Source organism: Pinus tabuliformis, chromosome 4_2, assembly GCF_031772625.1.
Source record: "Pinus tabuliformis cultivar Carrire ecotype Pingquan chromosome 4_2, CPIR1, whole genome shotgun sequence".
Lineage (NCBI taxonomy): Eukaryota > Viridiplantae > Streptophyta > Pinopsida > Pinales > Pinaceae > Pinus > Pinus tabuliformis.
Window position 1 is genome coordinate 393,855,746 of NC_142304.1, and position 24,496 is coordinate 393,880,241.

The following is a 24,496-nucleotide window of genomic DNA, read 5'->3' on the forward strand; positions in this document are numbered from 1 at the left end:
GGAAATTAACATGATGGAAGGGAGAGGTCATGGGTGGAAAATAGAAAAGGATTGCTAATATGATCTTTAAAAAGGTAAGGTATTAAGAAAATTAATAAGACAAATAAATGTAACTATCCAAGGGTTTATTCAAAATTATTTGGTGTAAATTCTGCATTTCAAATATACTCAAGACTAAAAACACAAATTTTGAAGTGCACATTTTGAAAATTAAACACCAAATTTTCTTAAACATGTCAGGTTGACCAAGTTGTGCTTACAAAGTAGGGGAAAACTTAGTATAGTATTTAAAGAAGCACATGGTCACTGAAAACACCACATTTATAACTAAAAAACACACACATATCAGAGATATCTTACAATCTCAATCAATAAATTTTGATGGAGAGCTTCTTGACACCAATTCACCTTTCATACACAAATCTTGAATTGGCATTTCCCCATACAATATATCAATAGACATCCTATTAACATTTGCACAATGACTTATGCTAAATGATTGAAATTGACTAGCAATATTTTTTTCTTCTCCATGCAGTTGTTTTAACTTATCCTTTTTGAATTGGTACATGCCTTTCATCTGGTTGCATACAAGTTCGCAATTGGTGAAGACTAAAACTCCATTGGATCCATACTCCCTAGATGTTCCTAAAACTTCTCTCAGTGCAATATAATATGCTTCATTGTTTTTCATTCTTATAGGTACATTCCTTTTCCTTTGGAGGACTTTGTTTGTCGAAATATTGTATAGAACATAAGTAATCACATCTTGTCCTATATTGGCGTAACAAGAAACTTCTATGAATAATGTCCATTTTTCAACCATGTTTAATGGGTTTTCTGATCCATGTCAAAAACAAATTCAATAAAATGAATAATATATTTATTTTTTGCAAATTCCTTAGATTATGGGAGAATGATTAAAAATAAATGTGTATTGTGATAGAATGATTGAATATTACACAATCTATTGTGATGAACTGCCCCAGTGGAATAACAGTGACTGTTTATGAATCAATTAAATTGGAAAAACATCTTAACAAATGTTCTCGTGTTGGAATGCATAATAATAACATTCAAACACATGCTACATTACATTGATCTTTAATGATGAGAAAAATATTTTCATGATAAAAACTTAATGTGATTTTAAACCCATGCTAGGGCCTTTAATCCTCTAACAGTTACTCCCATGGCTCTCCATACCCCTAAGACTAAAATAATTATTAGTATTTTCATGCATAATGAGATTCCTTCACTATTCAATGAAGCTTATACTTATCATGAGAATATGAATCCTTTAAATGAAATATATTTTGTCATTTTTATCAAGTTTGAACTATATCAAAGGTTAACCTATCAATGGATATTTTCCATCATGCCATGTATGATTTTTTTGCAAAAATTTCTACATTTAAAAATTTTATACCCACATTCAAATCAATAAACAACTAATTTGTAAGGGCTTCAATCTTCTATATAAGTCATTCAATACGTTTCTATGAGGAAATAAGGGATGATTGTCAATCATGCCACTAAATACACTCACATCCATAAATCCTATATTTATCTTCAATATTAAGACAAAAAACATTACATTTTTCATATGCATAAGATTGTTGGCATGCTTGCCTAAATCTATGGATTAAAACGTCAACCAAGATTTATACATATTGGATGTTATTCTTGGATGGGACAAGTCAATAATGCAACAATGTGAATTGAAGAGTTATTATGGCTTATCACTTAAATATAATATAATAGGGGTAAAGAGGTGAATATATCACTTATCACTTATCTATAGAATATCTAAAGGGGAGAAAAGGTGAATATATCATATTAAAAGAGGTGAATATAAATAATATTAAATTGAATGAGATTGATGACAAAGTTGAAATCAATAAGAAACAAATCTTATGAAATATAATAATTTGGAGTAGCATGATACAACCTACATATAGTAGGTATGATAAAATAAATATAATAAAATGACAAGATTCAAAATCAGATTGATTATAGATGGAGAAATAAAATTCCAATTTTAATTAATACTGAAGAATGATTCTTAAACAAAAATAATAATGCAAAGAAAATAATAACAAATTATTTTGCACAATAATAACATTCAAATACTTGCTACACTAACTTGATTTTCGATGATGAGAAAAAAATCATCATAAAAAATAATGTGATTTTCAACCCGAGCTAGGGCCTCTAATCCTCTAATAGTTACTCCCATGACTGTCCATACCCCTAAGACTAAAATAATTATTAGTACTTCCATGCCTAATGAGATTCCTTCACTACTCAATTAAGCTTATAGTTATCATGAGAATACCAATCCTTGAAATTAGATATATTGTCATGTTTATCAAGTTTGGACTATACCAAAGGTTAGCCTATCAATGAATATTTTCCATCATGCCATGTATGAATTTTGTTGCAAAAATTTCCACGTTTAAAAATCTCATACCCGCATTCAAATCAATAAACAACTAATTTGTAAGGAATTTCATCTTCTATATAAGGAATTCAATACTTTTCTATGAGGCAATAAGGGTTGATTGTCGATCATGCCACTAAGTACATGTTAGGTCCCTATAATACTAGTGATTCACTCATTACTATTGTCATTGTAGCTGTTATTGTTATTATTGTGCCCCTATTGTCCACATATTGTTATTAGTGTGCCCCATAAAATCCCACTATTGTTATTGTTGTGCCCTTATATTATTATTGTTATGTCGGCTTTGATTATATTATGACCCCTTAGACACCTATATATAGAAAGCAGGTTTCCCCCTCGAAGAGGCTGATTTGTAAGGCATTAATCTATCTTTCCTATCTTTTTGTGAGTTGGTTTCATAACATTTGGTATCAGAGTTTTAGAAGCTAAAAAGAACCATTTGAACAAAAATCTCGATGATCCTTAGGTCTAAATTTTAGATCTTCTCTCCATATTTTTGGAGATATGATCTAAGGAAGTTATGGTTTTTGAAGGCTCCCAAATTACATCCCAAATAGGCGACCTTGGGAAAATCATCATAACTTTCTCTTTGAGTATCAGATTGAAATTTCGTAAGAAGTTACAGAATGATGACAGATTGTCGTTTTCTATGCATTGTTTTTAGATCCAAGGGTTGAAACGGTGACACGTGGAACTTTGTACAATTTTGCTCTACTGAAAAAGTGTATAATTAGGTCATCTTCGGAGATTGGGCATAAATATTTCTTGGAGAATCCAATTTTGATAAGACTAGTGGCATTGGAAAGAGGACTCAAAGGGATACCATAGTTCTGAATTTCAGACCTTAGAGATCTGAAATTTTAGAGATGCATCAGATTCAATATTGAGCTCCTACAAAGTGAAAAAAGGTGTGTATTTTTTTTTTAAATTTTGTATAAGTTTGGTTTGAAAAATTAGTTTGAAGGAATTCAAAGGGCCTAGTGAAGAATAATTATCATTAATTTATGCCCCAAAGAAATAAAATGGAAACATCTAGTAATCAAACTGAAAGCTCTAACGTGACTCATGAAGAAGAGGAAGAAATACAACATGATATATCAAAATTACAAGACCAAGTGCAGCAAAATTCACTCTCACAGAAAATAACAAAAGCTAAGATGGATGGTTTAATGAATGGTGTGGAAGATAAGAAGGATGGTTTAAAGAAAGGCATGGAAGCTAAGATGAATGACATGGAAGCTAAGATGAATGACGTGGAAGCTAGGAAAAATGGAAGATTTGAAGACAAATTTGCCAAAGTTTCTACAAGAAATGTTTACTAATGGTGAAAGGGTAGTAAAGGAAACTCGTGATGAGAATAAAATAAATGTTAATCATGATTTCATAGACTCTAATGTTGGATTGAAGACCCACCATGGTCCAAAGATTGATAAGAAAAAGTTTGATGGCAAGGATCCCGTAACATGGATATTACATATGGAGCAATATTTCGATCTCCATAAAGTGAAAAACACACAAAAGGTACACATTGCAGCTTTATATTTGGAACCAAATCAGTTTGTATGGTATTGATGGCTTTTCTCTTGTAAACAAATTTTCACTTGGGCAATTTTTACAGAAGAAATGATAGCACATTATGAGGACACAAAAAGCAACACCTTTTTTAGCCAATTGATAAATCACAAAAAAAAGGGTTCAATGATGAAGCACATTGAGGACCTCCAAAAATTGAATATAAGGGTATAAGATATTCTAGAGGATCATAGGATTGATGTGTTCATAGGGAATTTAAAGGATAACATCCAACATGAGGTTCACCTTTGGGAACCTGATTCATTGGTGAAGGCATTCAGGTTCGCAAGAAAAATTATGGCAACCAAGAAGCCTACCACTCACAACTATAAAGATGGAAGTGTTATTTCCCCTAGCCTTCCACAACCTACAAGGTTGACACCACAATAATTGGAAGAAAAAAGAGAAAAATGGCTTTGTTACAGTTGTGATAGAAAATACACTAAAGGTCATAAGTGTGCTAGAAGAAATTATTTTACATAGATTGTGAAGAGGAGGAAGAAAAGGAAAAAGAAACGTCAAAATAAGAGGATATACACCAAGAACAAACCCTAGAGAAATAAGAAATGAATCCAACCATATCTTGTAATCCATTGGATGGAATTACAACTCCTCAAACTATCAAGATAAAAGGACATATCAAGAAGAAAAAGGTAATAATTTTGATTGATTCGGGTAGTACCCATAATTTTATTCATTGTAAGATAGCTAAGGAATTGAATTGCTTCCTATATCTAGCACCAGAGTGTCAAGTTTTGGTTGCAAGTGGAGGAACCATAAATTTCTCTGGAAAGTTCCATAATATCAAGCTATCCATGGGATAATATGTATTCAATAGCTCAATGCTTTCCATTCCAATTGGTGGTGTTGATGTTGTACTAGGAGTCCAATGGCTACAATGCTTAAGTAAATAGCTTTTAACTTTCAATAACGTTTCATGAAATTTTGTTTGGATGGAAAGGAAGTTGAATTAAGGGGTATCACAGGGAAACCAGGAAAGAAAATCAGCTCTAATGGAATGAAAAATATTCTAAATAAAGAACAATGAGGTGTAATTGCACAATTATGTTCGATAGAGGTTCCCACATTGAAATCATCTATTTCTCAAGATCTCCAAAAAATATTGGACAATCATTCCAAGGTACTCGACACTCTCAAAGGCCTACCACCTATTCATGATCATGATCATGCTATTCATTTGATTCCAAGAAGTTTTCCTACAAACATCAAGCCTTACAGATATCCCTATGCCCAAAAGACTGAAATTGAACGTATGGCTGCAAAAATGCTAGAGGTTTGTATAATTCAACCCAGTCAAAGTTCTTTCTCTGCTCAAGTAGTTTTGGTGCACAAGAAGGATGGATCATTGCACATGTGTCTGGATTATAGGGAGCTGAACAAGCTCACTATTAAAGATAGATTTCCCATTCCTTTCATTGAATAATTATTGGATGAATTGCATGGATCAATTTAATTCACCAAGTTGGATCTTCATTCAGGGTATCATCAAATCAGAATGAAGATTGAAGACACTCCAAAAACAACATTTAGAACTCATCAGGGCCACTAGAAATTTTTGGTCATGCCTTTTGGCATTACCAATGCACCTTCTACATTTCAAAGTTTGATGAATTCCATTTTCAAACCCTTCCTTAGAAAATATGTGTTAGTATTTTCTGATGATATACTAATCTACAGAAAGTCTTGGAAGGATCATGTTCAACATGTTCACAGGGTGCTTAAACTGTTGGAGGAGGAACAATTATATGAAAAAATATCCAAATGTTTCTTTGCAGTACAAGAGGTGGAATATCTAGGCCACATTGTATCTCTTGAAGGTGTTAAGGTAGACCCTAGAAAAATTAAAGCCATTAAGGAAAGGAAAATCCCCACATCCATAAAGCATTTGTGAGGATTTCTTGAGTTGACAATGTATTAGTACAAGTTTGCTAAGAATTATGGGAGAATAGAAGCACCTCTAATAACATTATTGAAGAAAGATGCATTTTCATGGATTCTAGAAGCAACAAAGGTCTTTGAAAATCTTAAAGAGGCAATATGCCGAGCACTGGTCTTAGCTACGCCAGACTTCACAAAAACCTTTATTGTGGAATGTGATTCCTAAGGAAATGGAATTGGTGCTATTTTAATGCAAGAATAAAGACCCATTGCTTTCGAAAGTCATCCAATCAAAGGAAAGTATTTACACAAAGCTATTTATGAGAATGAAATGTTGGCAATACTACATGCACTTAAGAAATGGAGACCCTACCTATTGGGAAGACATTTCAAGGTAAAAATGGATCATGATAGTCTTAAATAATTTTTAGAACAAATATTATCTTCAGAAGAGCAACAAAAATGGGTCACAAAGATGTTTAGTTATGACTTTGAAATCATCTACAAAAGAGGGAAGAAAAATGTTGTGGCATATGCACTCTCAAGAAAGGATGAGGATGTGGAAGCATTGCTTTGCACCATTTCTATTATCCAATCAGTTTGGATAAACGAAGCAAGGGATGAATGGAAGAATCAAGAGAAAGTGTGGGCACTCATTCAAAAGTTACAACAAGATCCTAGTACTTCTGATACATTTAGTTGGAAAATGATTCGTTGTGGTAAAAAGATCACTTATACCTATGTAAGAATTCCCAAATCAAACAAAATATTCTTATGGAATTGCACACTTCTCCGTCGGGAGGGAACTCAAGATTTTTAAAAACTTATCATAGGGTTAAGAAGGAATTCTTTTGGTATGGCCTTAAATAAGATATTCAAAAGTTTGTGGTAGAATGTTTGGTTTGTGAACAAAATAAAGTTGAAACAATTAAGACCCTAGGTCTATTACAACCTTTATCCATTCCAGGCGAACATTGGGAGGAGGTTTCAATGGTTTTTGTGACAGGTTTACCCAAGTCTGAAGGAAAGAGTTTCATCATGATGGTAGTTGATATACTTACAAATTATGCACACTTTTGTGCATTATCTCATCCATTTAAATCCAATACAGTTTCTACTGCATTTATGGAAATAATTAAAAAGCTACATGGAAACCCAAAGATTATTGCAAGTGACAGAGATCCCATTTTCACTAGAGAAGTTTGGACATAATTATTTTCTTATATCGGTACTCAATTAGCTCATAGCTCATCTTGTCATCCTCAATTTGATGGGAAAACTGAGATAGTAAAAAATTTTTTGGAATGATATCTTCATTGCTTTGTCTTTGATAAAGAGACAAAAAGGGTCAAATGGTTGCCTCTCGCTGAATGGTGGTATAAAAATTCCTTCCATACCGTAGAAAAAATGACCCCATTTATGGAACTTTATGGATATCATCCACCATCCATCACATCATATTTAAGAGAAAATTCTAAGGTTCAAGCAGTGGAAGATCACATCGAGAATCAACAACATGTTCTCCAACTCTTAAAGGATAACATAACTTTGGCACAAAATAGAATGAAACAATAGGCATATCAACATCACAATGAAAGAAGTTTTCATGTAGGTGATTGGGTATTCCTACAGCTACAACCATATAAACAAATGTCCCTCAAGCAAGCTAAGAAAAGTATTACGGTCCATACAAGGTGTTGCAAAAGATTAGTACTATGGCATACAAATTGGAGCTACCTACAGCTTCCTGAGTGCAACTAGATTTCCATGTTTCATGTTTGAAGAAGGTTATAGGTGACAAGCTCCTAGTTCAAACAATATTGCCAGAACATGACAAGGAAGGAAAAATCATATTGGAACCTGAAGCAGTCTTAGAAACAAGAACTCGATAGCTATGAAATCGATCATTTTTGGAGTATCTCATCAAATAGAAGAACTTACCCACTAAATATGTCACATGGGAGGATGAGAATTTTATACAAAAGAATCTAGAATTACTCAAGCGTTGAGGACAACACTATTTTGAAGGAGAGGGGCATGTTAGGTCCCTATAATACTAGTGATTCCTTCATTACTATTGTCATTGTAGCCCTTATTGTTATTATTGTGCCCCTATTGTCCCCATATTGTTATTAGTGTGCCCCATAGAAGCCCACTATTGTTATTATTGTGCCCTTATATTATTATTATTATGTGAGCTTTGATTATATTGTGAGCCCTTAGACTCCTATATATAGAAAGTAGGTTTAGTCATTTGTATCATCCAAGAATTATTCATTTGTGTAATGTAAAGGAGGTTTCTCGCTCGAAGAGGCTGATTTCTAAGGCGTTGATCTATCTTTTCTATCTTTTTGTGACTTGGCTTCATAATAGTAGATTGACATCCATAAATCCTATATTTATTTTTAAGATTAAGATAAAAACATTTCAGTTTTCATATGCATAAGATAGTTGGCTTGCTTGCCTAAATCCATGGATCAGATAATCAACTACGATTTCTACATATTGGATGTTATTCATGGATAGGACAAGTGAATAAGGAAATAGTGTGAATTCAAGTGCTATTATGGCTTATCACTTAAGTATCCAGTTCTGGCGATTCATGCTAGTGATCCTACCACCTTCTATATCTATTCTTATCTAGTCCTACAATGAAGTCCTATCACCTTTTAGTGCCTTAAAATATGTGCTACATGGGATAACCATCACTTATGTTTAGTTGAAAATGAAACTACCAAGATTCAAGCATAACAACAAGTCAAAGTCCCATTTTTTTATTTTATTTATTGTTGAAAGACGTCAAGGTCAAATTTTTTTATTTTAGTTAATCTTGAAAAATATCTTCTAGGAATTTCGGTGTTTGGTTCAAAGATCCTAGTTTATCCTATCTTCATATCTTTTTCATTTTGGTTAATCTCACTAAAATTCCCTCTAAGAGGGCATGGTATTACAAAATAAAATTGTAAGAAAATAAAAAAATATAATGTTTAAATAACCAACATAATCCAAAAATTATTCATTTCATAGTAGTTGTCATGTGGTCAATATTTTAACAACCCCAACATTGAAGCCAGATAAATTTAATGTTAAGTGATCAACAAAAACCAAAAAATATTCATTGGTTGGTAGTTATCCATCTCTTTAAAAGAGATAGGCCAAAGACATAAAATGTTAAATAACTAAAAGCTATGGCGAGAAAAGAACAGAAAATGAAAAACAATTGCTACATAGTAGTTTGTCTATGTCGCTTGCTAAAAAATAGTGAAACTATCAATATATTAAAAGAATAAATTATTATGCTTTGTAAATGTAGTTGTAAAATGTGTCTTTGGGGATCATGCTCGACAATAGAGATATATGATTATATTGAATTTGTTGAAAACTGAATTATGGTAGTCAAAATTATACTACAACCAAATTGTTTTGAAATATGCTCCTATAAGATAGACAACTAACATTATTTGTTAATTTTCAGATTTTCATTTGTTATTTGATGATGTGTATGTAAATTTTGTAATTATATTATGTAAATGTGAAACAATAAACATGAATTTAGAATTGCAAAATTGGTAATATTTGAAATTCTATTAATTAACACAAAAGAGATGATTGGAATATGTTAACAACATCTCCCATTATAACCAAAATATTTAATTTAAAATAATAATAATAATAATACATATTGCAACGTGATGTGTAACGACCCTGGTTAAAAATCCATGGGTCATGGGACATGTATTGTTAAAAATAGCAACAAGAAAATCCTAATTTAATCTATCCTTGGATTTAATTAGGAATTAAGTTGACTTAGTTGGCTCAGTAAATTTGAGTTGGGATTCTATCTAGATCATGTAGAGTGACCCATAAATTTTAGGGTCCCAAGTTGAGTTCTTATTGAGTTATAATTATTTAATTCAGTTTAACTAGTTCTAACTCTTGGAGGAACTAGTGAGAGCTCTAGTGAATTAAATTAGATTTAATTCACATGTAGTGATCAATTATATAACTGATAATTCACTCGAAGATAACTCATGCAGTTAGTTCAGGGACAATGTACAATCAGTTTTAAAATCATATAAATTAAATTCATGCTGCATGCAATCAGAGGAAGGCCTATGGATAAATTGAGAATTTATGAGTGAGGAATTTCCCAATTAAATATGGGATAATTACAAAGGGAACAAAGCAAGGAAGTAGGAGCTTGGAAGGCAGCATGTTTGGCTAATTATTGGCTTGAGGTGGTTTGTGAAGCAGGGAGATAGATTTTACTTGTGCAAAGATTGTTCGATTTGAACAATCACTGTATTCCCTTCTCAATCTTTTGGTTAATGAAATATATAGATAGTAGGGGTTTTTTAGCTGAGGCATTCCCTAGAAAATATTTTGTTATGTGTGATTGAAATTCTTCCTTTCTTGCTTTGTGATTTCATCGATCAATTTTTGTTTTCACTTATGCATAGAGAAGATTCAAGTATATTGTTTTAGCATATCAAAATCTTTAGTTTGAATCTACAATAAAAATCTATATGGTATTGGAGATGAAATAACTATAGAAGAGGAGAATATTAATTTTTTTGAGCAAGTCAAATCGAATTTGTAGTTTCATACTATTATCACCTAGATTGACCTCAGGCTGAAGGGAGAGCTAGCCCTACTAGGCTGGGAGAGGGCTTTGCCTGTAAAGATCTCGGTCAAGATGGATGGATCACGTTAAGTATTTTAGGCTAGGTATAGTAGCTCAAATGTTTTCATTGAATTTTGATGGTGTTTTGTCAGATCAGGAGGAGCTAGGCAGTTTAGGTCTGGGAAATTAGGTTAGAAATGCAAGGTGTTCTATGGGGCAAGGTAGGCATAGGTTTTAGCACTTTAAGCTTGATGATGTGAGGTGTTTAAGATTGATGAGGAGCTAAGAAGGGCATCTAATAATCATGGATCCTTCTTAAATAGTAGAAAACATGAAATGTTGAATCATTTCCCAAGGCAGAACATTGATACAATGGATTCTACCTATCAAACTTGAAAACATTCAACTAGAAGTAATGAAATGAATGATGGAATACATAAAACACATGAGAAAATAATTACAGAAGAAGAAACTATGCTAGAACTCCATTCCACAGGGATCCCATAAAAATAGCTAGAAATGTTCTTAATTTCCTTGCCAAACTACTTACAATGATGTTAAATCAAGCATTGAGCATACAAGTGAGTCCAACCTCTCACAAAGAGAAAGAAGAAGATATAGACAAGCATTCAACCTCCTCCCATCTTCAGGGGTCAAATCCCTAAGATGAGAAGTAGATCTAACTAATACTAAACAAGAAACAAGAATATAGCCATCATCAACAACTTGCCTCTAAAAGTGAAAAAGTAATTCATTTGACTTCAAACTAACTCTTAAAGCAATGAATATAACCTATACAACTTTTAACCATAATATTTACAAGCCATGACATCATTTACAATAGTAGATAATCCACCATGAGATAGAATCCATGATCATAGTAAAAAACTGGAAAAATAGGCATCCTGAGCAAAATTTTCTCTAAGCGCAGCACCACTGGCTCAACGCGTAGCTCCACTTTCAGGTCCCTTTCAAAGGCCTTCCAGGCATCCCAATTGAGCCCATGATAGCTCACTGGAAAGGTCTTCAAGTCTACTTTTCAGAACACCTATAATTTCTACATTTGGGTCTCATTTGACTCCTCAAAACTTTATTCTCCCAAGACTGCTTCTGTGTGTCCAAAAAGTGGTAGAAAGGTCATTTTTAGGGTGTTTTTTGACCTATTGGTGGTCCAATTCTTCTCCAAAAGCTTTGAAACTTGTTAAGGTGCATGTCCTCACTGCCCTGAATCTAAAAATGCAAGCCATTTGTCCATTGGGTGCCCCTAGGAAAAGCGCAGCGTTGGTGGCACTGCACGTTGAGGCCATTTTTCTGTGTGTCAAATTTCCAAAAATTGAAAATGTTAAAATTTGCTCAAAATTTCCCCAAAAATTGTGTGAAGCCTCACCATCATATGCTCTAATGAGTCAAGGAATCCTCAACCAACATACTAAGTCTATCCTCCTCTTTCTTTCCCTTTTAAGGCCCGCCTTAACCTACATTTCATCTTCTTGATCCTTATATTGCAAATCCTATTGCAAGTCCTATAATGATAGGCCATGTTGATGAGCCCCAAATTTGGTAACATTTTGGGCTCATTTGGCCTAACTACTCTTGCTCAATCCTTCATTTTTCATAACTTATGCATTATTTTTTAGTATGTTTATGTCATTTGTACGAATAAGGGTAGTCACTATTCCTAGGTGGCTAACACGTGCTCATTTCAGGATTTTTTGATACATGTTGAAGCAAAACCGAGCAGACATGGGATAGGAGACAGCCAAGCTTGGGTTGAGGATTCATAGGGGGTTTGTCTATGGCATTAAATAGCCTCCCTCGGGATCTTCACCACCAACTCCGAGCTCCAAAGGCCACCAAAACTGGATATAGAAGGTAGCCAAACAGATTTCTTGGAAGGAGTTGTTCACTCACAGTTTGGGCAGCCAAGTCCCCTAGATTTAGGAGGCCAGCTAGGGCCTCGTAGTGTATAAATTTTAAGGCTTCAGCCTTCGAAAGGGACTTTTGAAAAACTCTTGCATATTCTGCACTACGTGCTGCTAGCTCTGTTTTGTTCTTTTGTAGCCATTGTTGGCATAACTCTTGACTTATGATTATTTTTTTATAATGGGAAGCAGTTAGATTTGATATCAGCTCTAAGTTCTTTTATAGGAGCCATAGCTCTCGAGGTTGGACCCAACCTGAGAGCCTAGGGCCTCCTTATTTGTATTGTTATCTTTCCTTTCAGCACTGTGATTTTCCTTTTATGCATCTGAAACGAAGTTTGTTGAGCTAGATTTAGTTGTGTTGGTTAAATAGGTTATTGTTGAGGAATAGAATTACTTCAGATGTGTAGAACAGATTGATAAGATAAAGATTGATAAAAGCTCCATAAAAGGGTTGCCTGCACTCTCAGTTTCACCTCTCCCTTATTGGATCAGGGGCTGGAATTGTGGAGCCAGTGCTACTCAACAAAAACACTAGTTTGCTTGACCATGCAATCATTGGTGTAATGTTTTTCATTTGTAGAAGTTAGTCATGCATTTAGACCTTTTTATATGTTCCTTTGATTAAGTGTTGTACATCGTTCTCTTTGGAAATAAAGCTGTTGTTCATTTGTTTCATTGACAGTTTGGATAGATTAGCTAAGATTTCGATTGTATGTAGGATTTGGTTGATTCAGTTAAGTGCACATCGTGCAGGGCTTATCCATCTTTCTCTGATCCACCTAAGCTTCGTCCAGGCCAGCTGCTCCATCTACTAGTCAGCTTCTTCATCTCACAACTCCTCTTCTGTCCACGTAACCCTACCTTCTTGCTCTTCCATTTCCTTAGCCTTCCTTAAGACAAGTTAGCTCTCCACACCCTCTCATCACTTCATCCATCAGTCACTGGGTCATCTCAGACCCCTACCCTACCTCCCTATCCATTCATGCATCCTCTTTCACTCACCCATCTTCCAAAATCCAATGTCAGAACATCTTATAGAAATTTCTGAACATCCTTTAGAAATCCCTGAAACATCCTGTAGAACCCCTGCAGACTTCCTGTAGAAGCTCACAAGTGAGGTTGATGGATAGCCAAACTTGGTGAAACTCTCTGGAAGGGTGTTAGGAAATCCTTAGACCCTCTCTGAACCTTCCCAACATTTTCCAAGCATTTCTCCTCCTTGATCCACCCCTGCACAGTAAGAAGCCAGTTAAAAGTACATGTATGATAAGTTTGATAACGTAACCAAAAATACAAAAAAAAGGATGTGTTCTTTAGAAAGAGATAGCATAGGCATGTGCATTTCACCTTTGTAGAAGTAATGGCATCTTTTTCAATAGTTTGCATCCTCTCCTTTGCATCAGTAGGACTAGCTGGTAGAATTAGGGTTTGCTAGGGTTTATGTTACTCCTTGACTTTCAATTTCTTTCTGCAAGTAGATCAGCTTCCTTTGAGTTAGCTTCCATCCATCAGGTATAAAGCTTCTTCTAAGAGCTCATAGAAGTTGGCTTGAGCCCCTAGCGGACTTGTGCCAGCTAACCAAGTGACAGCTATGGCAAGAGCTAGTACTTGTGCATACAACACCGTCGCTTCCAAGTTTGTTACGAACTACCGGGTTGATAAGAGTAAAGAAGGGAGTCCCAGGAGTTGCAGCATTATTGCTGCAATACTGGAGCCCACCATCTTTTTGGCGCCATTGCCGGGGAAGCGTCAGAGTATTGGTGATTGTTGCTTTTCTTCTATTTTTCTCACTCACCTTCTGCTAAATAGTTCATTTCATTCCCATTCTGCAATTTCATTTCCGCAAAAGTAAAATAGATACTTCCTGCTTTCATATATTAGCAATTTCAATTCTGCAAGCGTAGACTAGCATTTCATTCCTGCAATTTCATTTGAGCAACGTAGCTTAGTCTCATTTCAATTCTGCATCTTCATTCCAGCAAGATAGCTAGTTGCAGTTCAATCTATTTTAGTTTTGCAGGTACAAGCAGAAAAAGCAAAAAGCAATCAAAAGCCTTTCCATTTCATGCCTCGTAGGAACGGAGATAAAACCGGCAAATTCCTACCCAACACCCCCACCACTTCACTGAGTCACCCTTCTTTCTTCTTTGGTGACAGTGATCCAGAAGAACCTATAGGCGAGCCTCCTGAGACATACGAAGATCCTATACCAGAAGAAGAGTTAGAAACCATCCCACCTGAAGCCATGGCTGAAGATGGAAGAGAAGATGAGAGAATAGAAGGTGCCTTTCCCATCCGAGAGACCAATGGAGACATGAAAATGAAAAACATAAGCCCCTCCGCTTTACCTCACTTCCATGGATTGACTACTGAAGACCCTGATACCTTCTTGTTTGAGTTTGTTGTCCTTTGTCGAACCTATGACTATACAGAAGATGAGAAAAAACTGAAACTCTTTCCCTCTACTCTCAAGGATGTAGCATTACGCTAGTTCATGGGATTACCTGGAAACAGTATCACCACTTGGGCTCAGATGCAGCAAGCTTTCAATACCAAATACCAGGACTACTGTAGGTTCAAGGAAGCCAAGGGAGAGATCTTTCGGATGACCATGGGAAATGAGGAGTCTTTAGAAGATTATGAGGAAAGATTCCAACTTAGCTATAAACGGGACAGGTGCACACTTGACCCTGAATCTCTCAAGTTGGTCCTGCTCCGAGGAGTCCCTGAAGACCTCCTAGATACCCTTCACATGCTAGCTGGAGGAGACATCTACCAACTACCTTACGAGGATATAAAGACTGTGTTTAGAAACCACTCTAGGGTAGCCTGGAAAAGAGTTCGGGGAAACCCCCTTTCAGCCAGTGCTACTTTCTCCAAGCATGAGTTTGTTAATCAGCTGGAGGACCTCAAAAGTGAGGTGAGACAGACCATTGCCATGCAACTTGATACATTCCGAATTCAGCAAAAGAAAGAGGAAGTTGAGAGGGATTTGGCCATCTTCTGTCCTAGGTGTACAAGGAAGCACCCTAAGAACGAGTGTCCCTTACACTCTGTAGAGGTATGCCTCGTTTGTGAGGAGGACCACCCCACAAACCAATGCCCAACCTTACCTGGGCTTAAGGCCATGTACCAAGGAACTGAGGCACCCACTGAACCTCTCTACTTCCTCAAGCAAAGAAGGCCGCATGGACCTAGACCTTACCAGTAGGGGATGCAAGGGACATCCCAAGCCTATTATAGCCCCAACCAATCTGATCCTATGCCTTCTTGGGGGCTCCCTACTCATCCTCCCTGGTCTGTGCCTCCTCCATGGTCTTACCGACCTCAATACCATACTCAGCCCACTACTCATTCATTTCACTCACATGTCCAGCCACAACCTCAGTGGAATGCACCTCAACTGGGGTGGAGGCCCCAGTACAACACTCGTCCCGCCATTTTTCCTCCACCACCAGCTCAACCACAACCATTACCTCCCGCTCCTCCGAGACAACCCCAAATTCCTGCTCAACCAAACCCGAACCCCAACAACCAACAAGCCCAACAGGTATATACTGGGGAAACAACCTGCCCTACCTATGCTGTGGAGATCCAGGAGATTAACGTGTGATCCGAGAAGACTCTTCCGGATCGCCAACCTCCTCCCCTAGAGGACGAGGAAGACAAACAGGAAAGTGAACCCAAGACCACTCCACCCTTTCCTGAGAGACTAACAGTAACCACACAACCCGACCCAGAGGAGAATGAGCTTCTGGGAGAACTCAAACAGTTGTGTGTAAGAATACCACTTCTCCAAGCCATCAAAGATGTACCAATATACAACAAATTGGTTAAGGAAAAGTGTTTCAGGCACCAAGGCAGGCGAAAAAGAGATTCCTCAACCATCAATGTCATAGGACAACTATCTGATCTTATGTTGGGGCAAGTAATCTGTCCAAAGTATTTGGATCCTGGGAGTCCTGTAGTTGATGTCCACATCAATGGAACCATCATACTCCACACCTCGATTGATTTAGGGGCTGCCATCAATGTGATGACCAGGGATACCATGCTCAAACTCAACCTTCAGGGTTCCTTAAGGAAGACCTCGACAGTCTTGCAGTTGGCAGATTTCTCCACCATGACTCCCGAAGGGATTGTGGAGGATGTCTTGGTCTCTGTTCACTCTTGGGAGTATCCTGCGGACTTCTTGGTTCTTCAGCCAAAGGCAAAGCTTACCGGATACCCCCTTATTTTGGGTAGACCTTGTCTAGCCACTGCGGATGCTTACATAAGCTGCCGAGCAGGAAACATGACCATCAAAAATGGTCCTATGTCCAAGCAGCTAGTCCTATACCCTCCTGCTCAACCTCTATTAGAGCATGACTTACCACATTGGTTGGAAGAAGGAGAAGAGGATGAGGTGTACTCTGCACCCTTGTGCACCTTAGAGACCACCAGGGGAGGTCCTCAAACTGAGGATGATTTGATTGAGACCTTGATTCAGAATCTTCCTCCCAGTGCATTGTCCTTAGAGAAATTGGTGGAAGATACTCAAGCCAGCACCTTAGTGGACCTTTGTGTGACCGATCCACTCTCTCCCAGGGTCAAAAATGTGGAGTTTGGCTCCGAGAGAACGTTAAAGATCAGCTCCTCCCTATCTCCTTCCAGAGAAAAGGAGCTGTATAGTCTGTTGGCCAGTCATCTAGATGTTTTCGCTTGGAGCTATAAGGAGATGAAAGGAGTCCACCCTTCGATCTGTACCCATCACATCTACATCAAAGAAGATTGTAAACCAGTCAGGCAACCTCAGAGGAGAATGAATCCAGCCCTTAAGGACATTGTCAAAGAAGAACTGCAAAAACTGCTGGATGCAGGATTGTTACACTAAAAAATGTCACCATGGCTATTTACAGTTAGTATGGCTCTATCAACAGTCATGCTATCCTCCTGGGCAAGTCTTAAGCCTCTGCTCTCCATGTCAAACTCCAAAAAGAGAGAAAGTCTTTGTAAATGTGTTTATCTCTGGGTACGCAGATTCTCTCGGCCTTACCTGCGTATACGCACCTGATGTTCACAAAAACTGCGTACTTGTACGCTCTGTATGTAAAGGGGCAGGTGCGTACCCCTGTAAAGGTCAAAAGGCGCAAGTTTCACTCCAAAAAAGTTACTTGTGGTCATTTCTAGAGGCTTCTAGAAGTATGTTTGATGTGTATGAAGCGCCTCCAGATGGTTCATGTATCCCTACCAAAGAGGAACTTATCCCATCAATAAGGGAGCTATCCCATCCAAAGAGGGGATTATCCCATTGATGGTGGACTTGATTAACTTCCTCTTGAGCACTATAAATACAGGCATTGGGCCAGAAGGAGGGGAGGTTGAAAGCTAAACATTTCTAAGGGTAGATGCTGCTGGAATTAGGACTCCCATTTAGAAGCTTGTGAGGAGAGATTGCCATCTTTGCTTGTTCTATTTGGAAGTGGGTGAGCTTTGTCAAAGTAAAGGAGAACTCTTGATGGACCCTGGGAGGGACTTGCACAACACCAAGGCTCAGGTTGTAATTGTTCCTTTTGTTTCCTATTAATGCAAATGAGTCCATTCTTCTCAATAACTTGTTATTTATGAGTTGTTTCATGTACTCCTTGGTCTATATGTTAAATATGTTTTATTTTATGATATTATCAAGTGCTATTTAATCGTTTGATTGTTAGTGAATGCAAGTTTCGAAGTGAAGGAGGAGCTCATCCGGATCAACGAGGCTGGACTGCTACAACAGCGTTGGACTACAGGTAGGATCTAAACACTTGATTTCTCGTATAGTAAATGCATGTTTAGAGAAGGATTGCTCTTGTTTGTCTTGTTTGTCACTAGAGAGTCTTAGACTCCTAGGGAGGTTGGTTGTGTCCGCACTATCGACTCTTTCCGTCTGACAAAATGGTGACTCCGCTGGGGACTCCATTGATGAGAAAGTTTTTTCCTTTGTATGCAACTTTGATCTGAGAAAAGTCATTTATTTTCTGGTTTTTGGCTCTGTGACTTTGTATTTGGGTGGGTTAGCTTAGGGTTAGATTGAATTTAGTTTTTCTTGGTTTTTTCAGTAGTACGCACCCTCTGAGTATTGCACAGTGCGTACCTGTACGCACTGTTGCTGTGTGCACAGAGCGGGCCCGCACCTGTCTTAACAGGTTGCCTGCGTACCCTGCTAAAAATTAAGAAATTTCCATTTTTTACATTTTTCCTCTTAGATTTTGCTTTTTCTTAGTTTTTACTGCCCAGATCCATTAGTCTCCTGTCAAAGATTTTCACCTGAACTTGTTTCGATAGCATTGAGTGTTTTAGTGGATTTCATAGAATTTTAAGCCCTAGGGTTTGATTTTTGAGTAGGTCTTGTAGTGACTTTGGCGGTAGAAGTTGTCAAGCCTTAGATCTCTCTGGTTTTGTCAACCTTCTTAGGAGTCGGACCTGTCATAAAGTCTACCTGTGAGAGCAACTTACCTTTGAGTTGTCTCTCTGGCGAATTTCGAAGTACTTGTTGATTGAGTATTGAATTCCATTTTACAAAAAGAACAAAAAGATTTGAGTTTTGTTTTGACTGGTCTTTTGATTCTGCATTAGCTGGTCCTTGGCTTGATTGTGGTCAAGTAAAACAACCTAGAATCATCCTTGTAGGCTTTTGCCTCGTTAGGTTTGCTTTAGAGTAAATTTCCTTTTGATTTGCTTGTAAGTCAATTTTTCATAGCTTTTGTAGATTTTGAGATTGATTTTCGTTAAAATAGATTTATATGCTTTATTAAATAAGAAAAATACAAAAACGTCTCCTTTGAAAAGTTTTGTTTCAAGTAGCTTTGAGGTATTTTGAAAGAAAAAGAATTTTTCGTGCACGTAAGGAGTGGTCATGTTTGTATGCTTGGAAAGATAAAGAGAATTGTTTCTTTGATTGTCTTTACTAAGAAATTTGTTTTCTATAAAATTTGCATTTTCCAACTCTCTTAGTTAGGAGTTTCATTGAAAGAGAAAAGTAGCGTAAATCATCTTAGGTGCATCTTTGTAGTGGTTTGAGTCGAGTCTACACACCATTGGTTTCATTTCCGCTACCTTTTGTCTTTAAGCAAAACCATAAAATTAACGCTTAAAGTAAAATCAACGTAGTAACTTTTATTTACTAGGGCTCTGAAACACCAATTTAGATCAGGCTAGTGTCTTGGAGTAGGAGAGTAATTAACTCTCCAAGACAACAAAACCAAAAAAGTAGCTTATCTTGTGATAGAATAAATCCAATTGTCTCATTTGTACTCTGGGAAAGCTCCTCTTAAAGGAGAAGCACGAGCTCGTGTCCGAACCAGTGAGGGGATCAATCCTCCCTCGTTGGGAACGACGCCAGACACGCACGTATTACAAACGGTAAACCTCGGATTAACCATTGTCGAGGAGCCAGGGGTCACTTGTCGGTAAACCTTGGATTATTGTCAAGGAACCGGCAAGGGGATTGAGCTTGATACTCTGCCCTTGCATGCTGTCGGAGTGTAGACTGTTCCCCCAGGTGCATTTGTTCCGATTGGTATCCTTAGTGACCATTATCTTTAGGATTCTACCGAGGTGACGGTGGAGGGAAGATCCCACTGTACCTGGAGCAGACGTCGGCTAGACTCACTTGGATTTTCCGGGGGGTTCACTTCACTCGAGACGGTTAAAGTGGAGGAACTTGTGCCGGTCTATTCATTAAGCAGGTTGCCGGGGTAACTGTTCCACCCGCCACTTCTGTACTGAATCCGACGATGTTGGGTTTCATCTCCAACTAGCGTTTTCGGTCTGGAAGGCTACTGTTTGTGCTTGGTTTGACGCCCTAGATTCTTTAGGCGTGTGATTCAAATTTGTTTGGATTTTTAGTGACTTTAGGTGGTTTGATTTGAGATTTTACTTTGTTTTCGTGTGTAGTAGTTAAAAGTTTTTAGCTGTGGCGGAATTACCAAGACAGTCCCGTAGACTTCGGGGCAAGTCACCTGAGATTGTTACAGGAACAGATTTGTTGAGGAAACTCCGTAGATCGCGGGGTGGATCTCCTGAAGACGTCCCGGGTCAGTACGAAGGATTGAAGGTCCTTGTAACTCCTCCTAGTGGCAGTAGAGTAGGTTCACCTGAAGAAGGAGAATCTTCCTTGGTAGTCCATCCAGATTACCAAAGTCTAGAGACAGGTTATAATCCTGAAGCTGTTACAGTTTCCGAGCTTGCTGGTAGTTTTTCATCTACTAGTGATATAGGCGAAGAACCTGAAATATCTTAACCTGTTACTCCAACTTCTAGTGTTCCAGATTCAGCAAGAGTAGAACGAGTTATCACCGAAAATATTCCTACTGGTTTGATTGCTATTGAAGAACTTGCTCTAGAGGAAGAAATAGGCATCTCTAACCTTGAAGATCAACTTACTATTGAGCTCAGGGAGCGTGAATCTATCTTTTACAGTCCTCCTAGAAGTACGACTTGGTACCTTTCGTTAACCAATTATTTAGACAACTCAGGGATAGGTTTTTCTACACCTCGTACTCCTTTTCCACCTGGAGGTATTTATACTCCTGTAAATATGTCTGGTCAGTCGTCCGTGTTCACTCAATCTCCTGAATCTTTCTTACACGGCGGTCCTTCTGTTCCCACTGGGTATCAGTCACTTTCTGGTACCTTTGCGGGGGCATCTCCTCAACCCATTGATAATGGGTTATTAGCTGGAAACAATGGTAATAAACCATTGGGTGTAGGGGACATTTACATGATGTCAGGTTCAGTTCCCGTTTCTCAACCTCAAGGTGGTCAATTACCGCCTGGGGGGCAGCCTCAGTTAATACCTGGGGGGCAACCTCAAGGTACACAAATTGTGTCTGGGGGGCAGCCTCAAAGTCAGCCTGTACCTATGGTGCAATACATGCCTCAAGGTCAACCCCAGCCTCAATATGTACCCCAGGGTCAACCTCAGTATCAATATTTACCTCAAGGGTATCAACCCCAAGGGTATCAACCTCAAGGTTATCACCCACCTCAAGGTCAGTCATATGTTCAAGGTATGGGAACTGTGCCTTTCAATTATCAATCCTATCCTCAATCCGGTTATGGATCCTAGTATCCTCAACCTGTTACGGGTCAATACCTTGGAATGATAGTGTGGGATCCGTCACAGGGTCAACAGGTGTTGCAATCAAGTATACAGTTGGTACCTCAAACTGGACAACCCGTAGTTTCTGGTCCACCCCAGCAACCGCAACTTGTCCAATCAAATGTTCAAACTTCTGTAACTTCAATAGTTACTCAGCCACCAATTGCTCCTAGTACTCCATCTCAAACGGCTGCTGCAACTACCACAACATCTGCCGCACTTACTTCTGGAGTATCGACAGCTCTAGTTTCTACTGTCTCTACAACCACTCCTCAGACATCTTTACCGTTGTCTGGATCTACGATTCAAACCACGGTCCAGATGCCTATAGGTCAGCCTGGTATAAGTACGGTTGTCACTACTCAACCTCAATTTGTTCATCAACCGTACCAGGGACAGTACCAATATGGGCAAGCTGTCCAGCAGCCGGTTTACCAGTATCAACCATATCCTGGGTACACTTATCAACAACCTCAACAACCCCAGTACGGTTCGGTTAATCCTGGTTTTCCAGGAGGATATAATATCCCTAATGCGATTCCTGTTCCTAGTTATCCTGGATATCCTCCTCCTGGGACTGGTCTTGTGACCCAGAGTTTTAGAGATCCTAACCGGCAATTACCGTTTATCGCAACTTTGGATTTACCATACTTGACGCATCTAACGAACGATCCAATTCAATATCTTCCGTTCTGGCTGCCAATGCCAAATAAGTTGCCCAGTGATATACCCAAGTTCGAAGGAAAGTCTGGAGAGGATCCGTCCAATCACGTGATGACTTACCACCTCTGGTGTGCTTCAAATTCTATCTCGGATGATTCGATCCGCTTACGTCTTTTCCAGCGTACACTCATTGGTCTCGCGGCCAAGTGTTACATTGAGTTACCACGGGCCTCTTTTTACAATTTTAGCCAGTTAGCTACCTCGTTCTTAACTCACTTTCAGTTGCCGGTCAGATACGATAACGGCACGGAGTTATTAACTTCACTGAAACAATCGACGTCCACGTATATTTCTGATCACATTCATGAGTGGAGACGTCGAAGAAGGTTAGTGAAAGTTTTTATTCCGTACCAAATCTTAGCTGAATGGTTTGTTAAATCATTATTACCGAAGATTACTGAAGATGTAGCTAAGGCCGGAGTAGTTACTGAGGAGCAAGTCATTGTTCAGGCGCAGTACCTTGACTTAGTTTATACTCAGTCAGGTACGTTACACGAGAAGATCCCAGATCTTCCAAAATCGAACCAAATCGCTGCTGCTCCTTCGGGATCTCATGCCGCTGATGGTATGATTGGTATGGTGAACACAAAGAGCAAGAAGACATCTTCCAAGAATTCTACTACTCCTATAATCACCTTGCCTGATTCCCCGACAGGAGAGTCTTCTCCTGAACTTTCCGTCGATATTCACGCTGTAGAGTCATCTACGGCCAAATCAAAAAACGGTGGAAAGAAGAAAGGAAAGAAGAAGGCTAAAGCAGACAAGGCTCCGAAGGAGAAAACAGAAAAGTCGGAAACCAATGACGAAAAGCGCAAACCTCGATATCCTTGTCTTATTTGTGAAGAGGATCATTTTACAAGAGATTTCCCTCATCGGGCCGAGGTTGTGAAAATAGTCAAAGGTTCTCCCACTCCTGCTGTGTTGAAAGATCCATTTCCAAAGCAGGAGAGTAAGATGATAGGTTCTTCCTCGACTGCCAGTGAAGAACCCATTTCGATGATGTCTCATGTGAGGATTGCGACTCGGTCGCAAGATTATGGTACTAAGAATCCTGTTGATGGTAAGGAAGCAGAATCTTCTCATTCTAATCCATCAACCTCAGCTCCTGGTTCCGATCCACTACAGATCGAAAAACCTAACCCGGACTTAGTAATCAAACCGCTCGCTAAGGGTGTACTTCGAAGGTCTGCTTTTAATCCACATGCGAGAGTGGCCCAGAATTACAACATTATTGAGGACTTAGCTGTTTAACCCTCAGCAATGTCGGCTTTAGAAGTGCTGCAATCATTCCCAGCACAACGAAAATTACTTTTGTCAGCTATCGGAGCTGTTGATGTTCAGGACCCGAATCTGATAATCTTCGATCTAGAAAATAGTACACCGCGCCTTCCCCATCAAATGGCTTTCCAGATTCCAGTGATAGTCAAAAACAGGCCTATTCATCGGACTGTAATTGATGAGGGAGCGTCCACGTGTATTATGTCGATTCAGTGTTGGAAATCGCTTGGTTCTCCTTCGCTGAACCAATCCCCGACCATCCTTAAGGCCTTTGATGGCCGTGGGTTCCGTCCGTTTGGTATTCTACAGGAATCGCCTATAGGGGTAGAAGGGAAAACCGTTAGTCTGGATGTGGAGGTGGTTGATGCCCCTCTAGACTACAACCTTCTTTTGGGTCGAAGTTGGTCATATGCTATGACAGCGATCGTTTCATCGGTCTTCAGAGTAATAAAGTTTCCACATAACGGCAAGATCGTGACAATTGATCAGCTGACATACTTTTCATCCGACCCAGCCTCTTCAGAGAGTATCCAGCATGTCGGTAAGATGACAATCCCTTACAGGGACGTTGGCGTAGGTTTAGTTAAAGATTCCGGTTTACTGGGAACTTTTCCTTTCCCTCCAATCAACGCAGACCCTTCATTTGCATCAATTCATATGATTACATTAGACACCATTATTTATGACGATCCTTGGATTGTCCCACCTGAATCTGAGATAGACTCATTCGGTGATGCTATGCCTTTGAGTCCATATGAAATTTCTTATGAAGCCGTCATGTCTTTTACCAACTCGCGTTCGACCCAAATCGACCAAATGAATGTGGTCAGTGAGGAATCACTTTTCACATCAACCTCAGAACGGATAGCGTTTCCCGAAGTCGT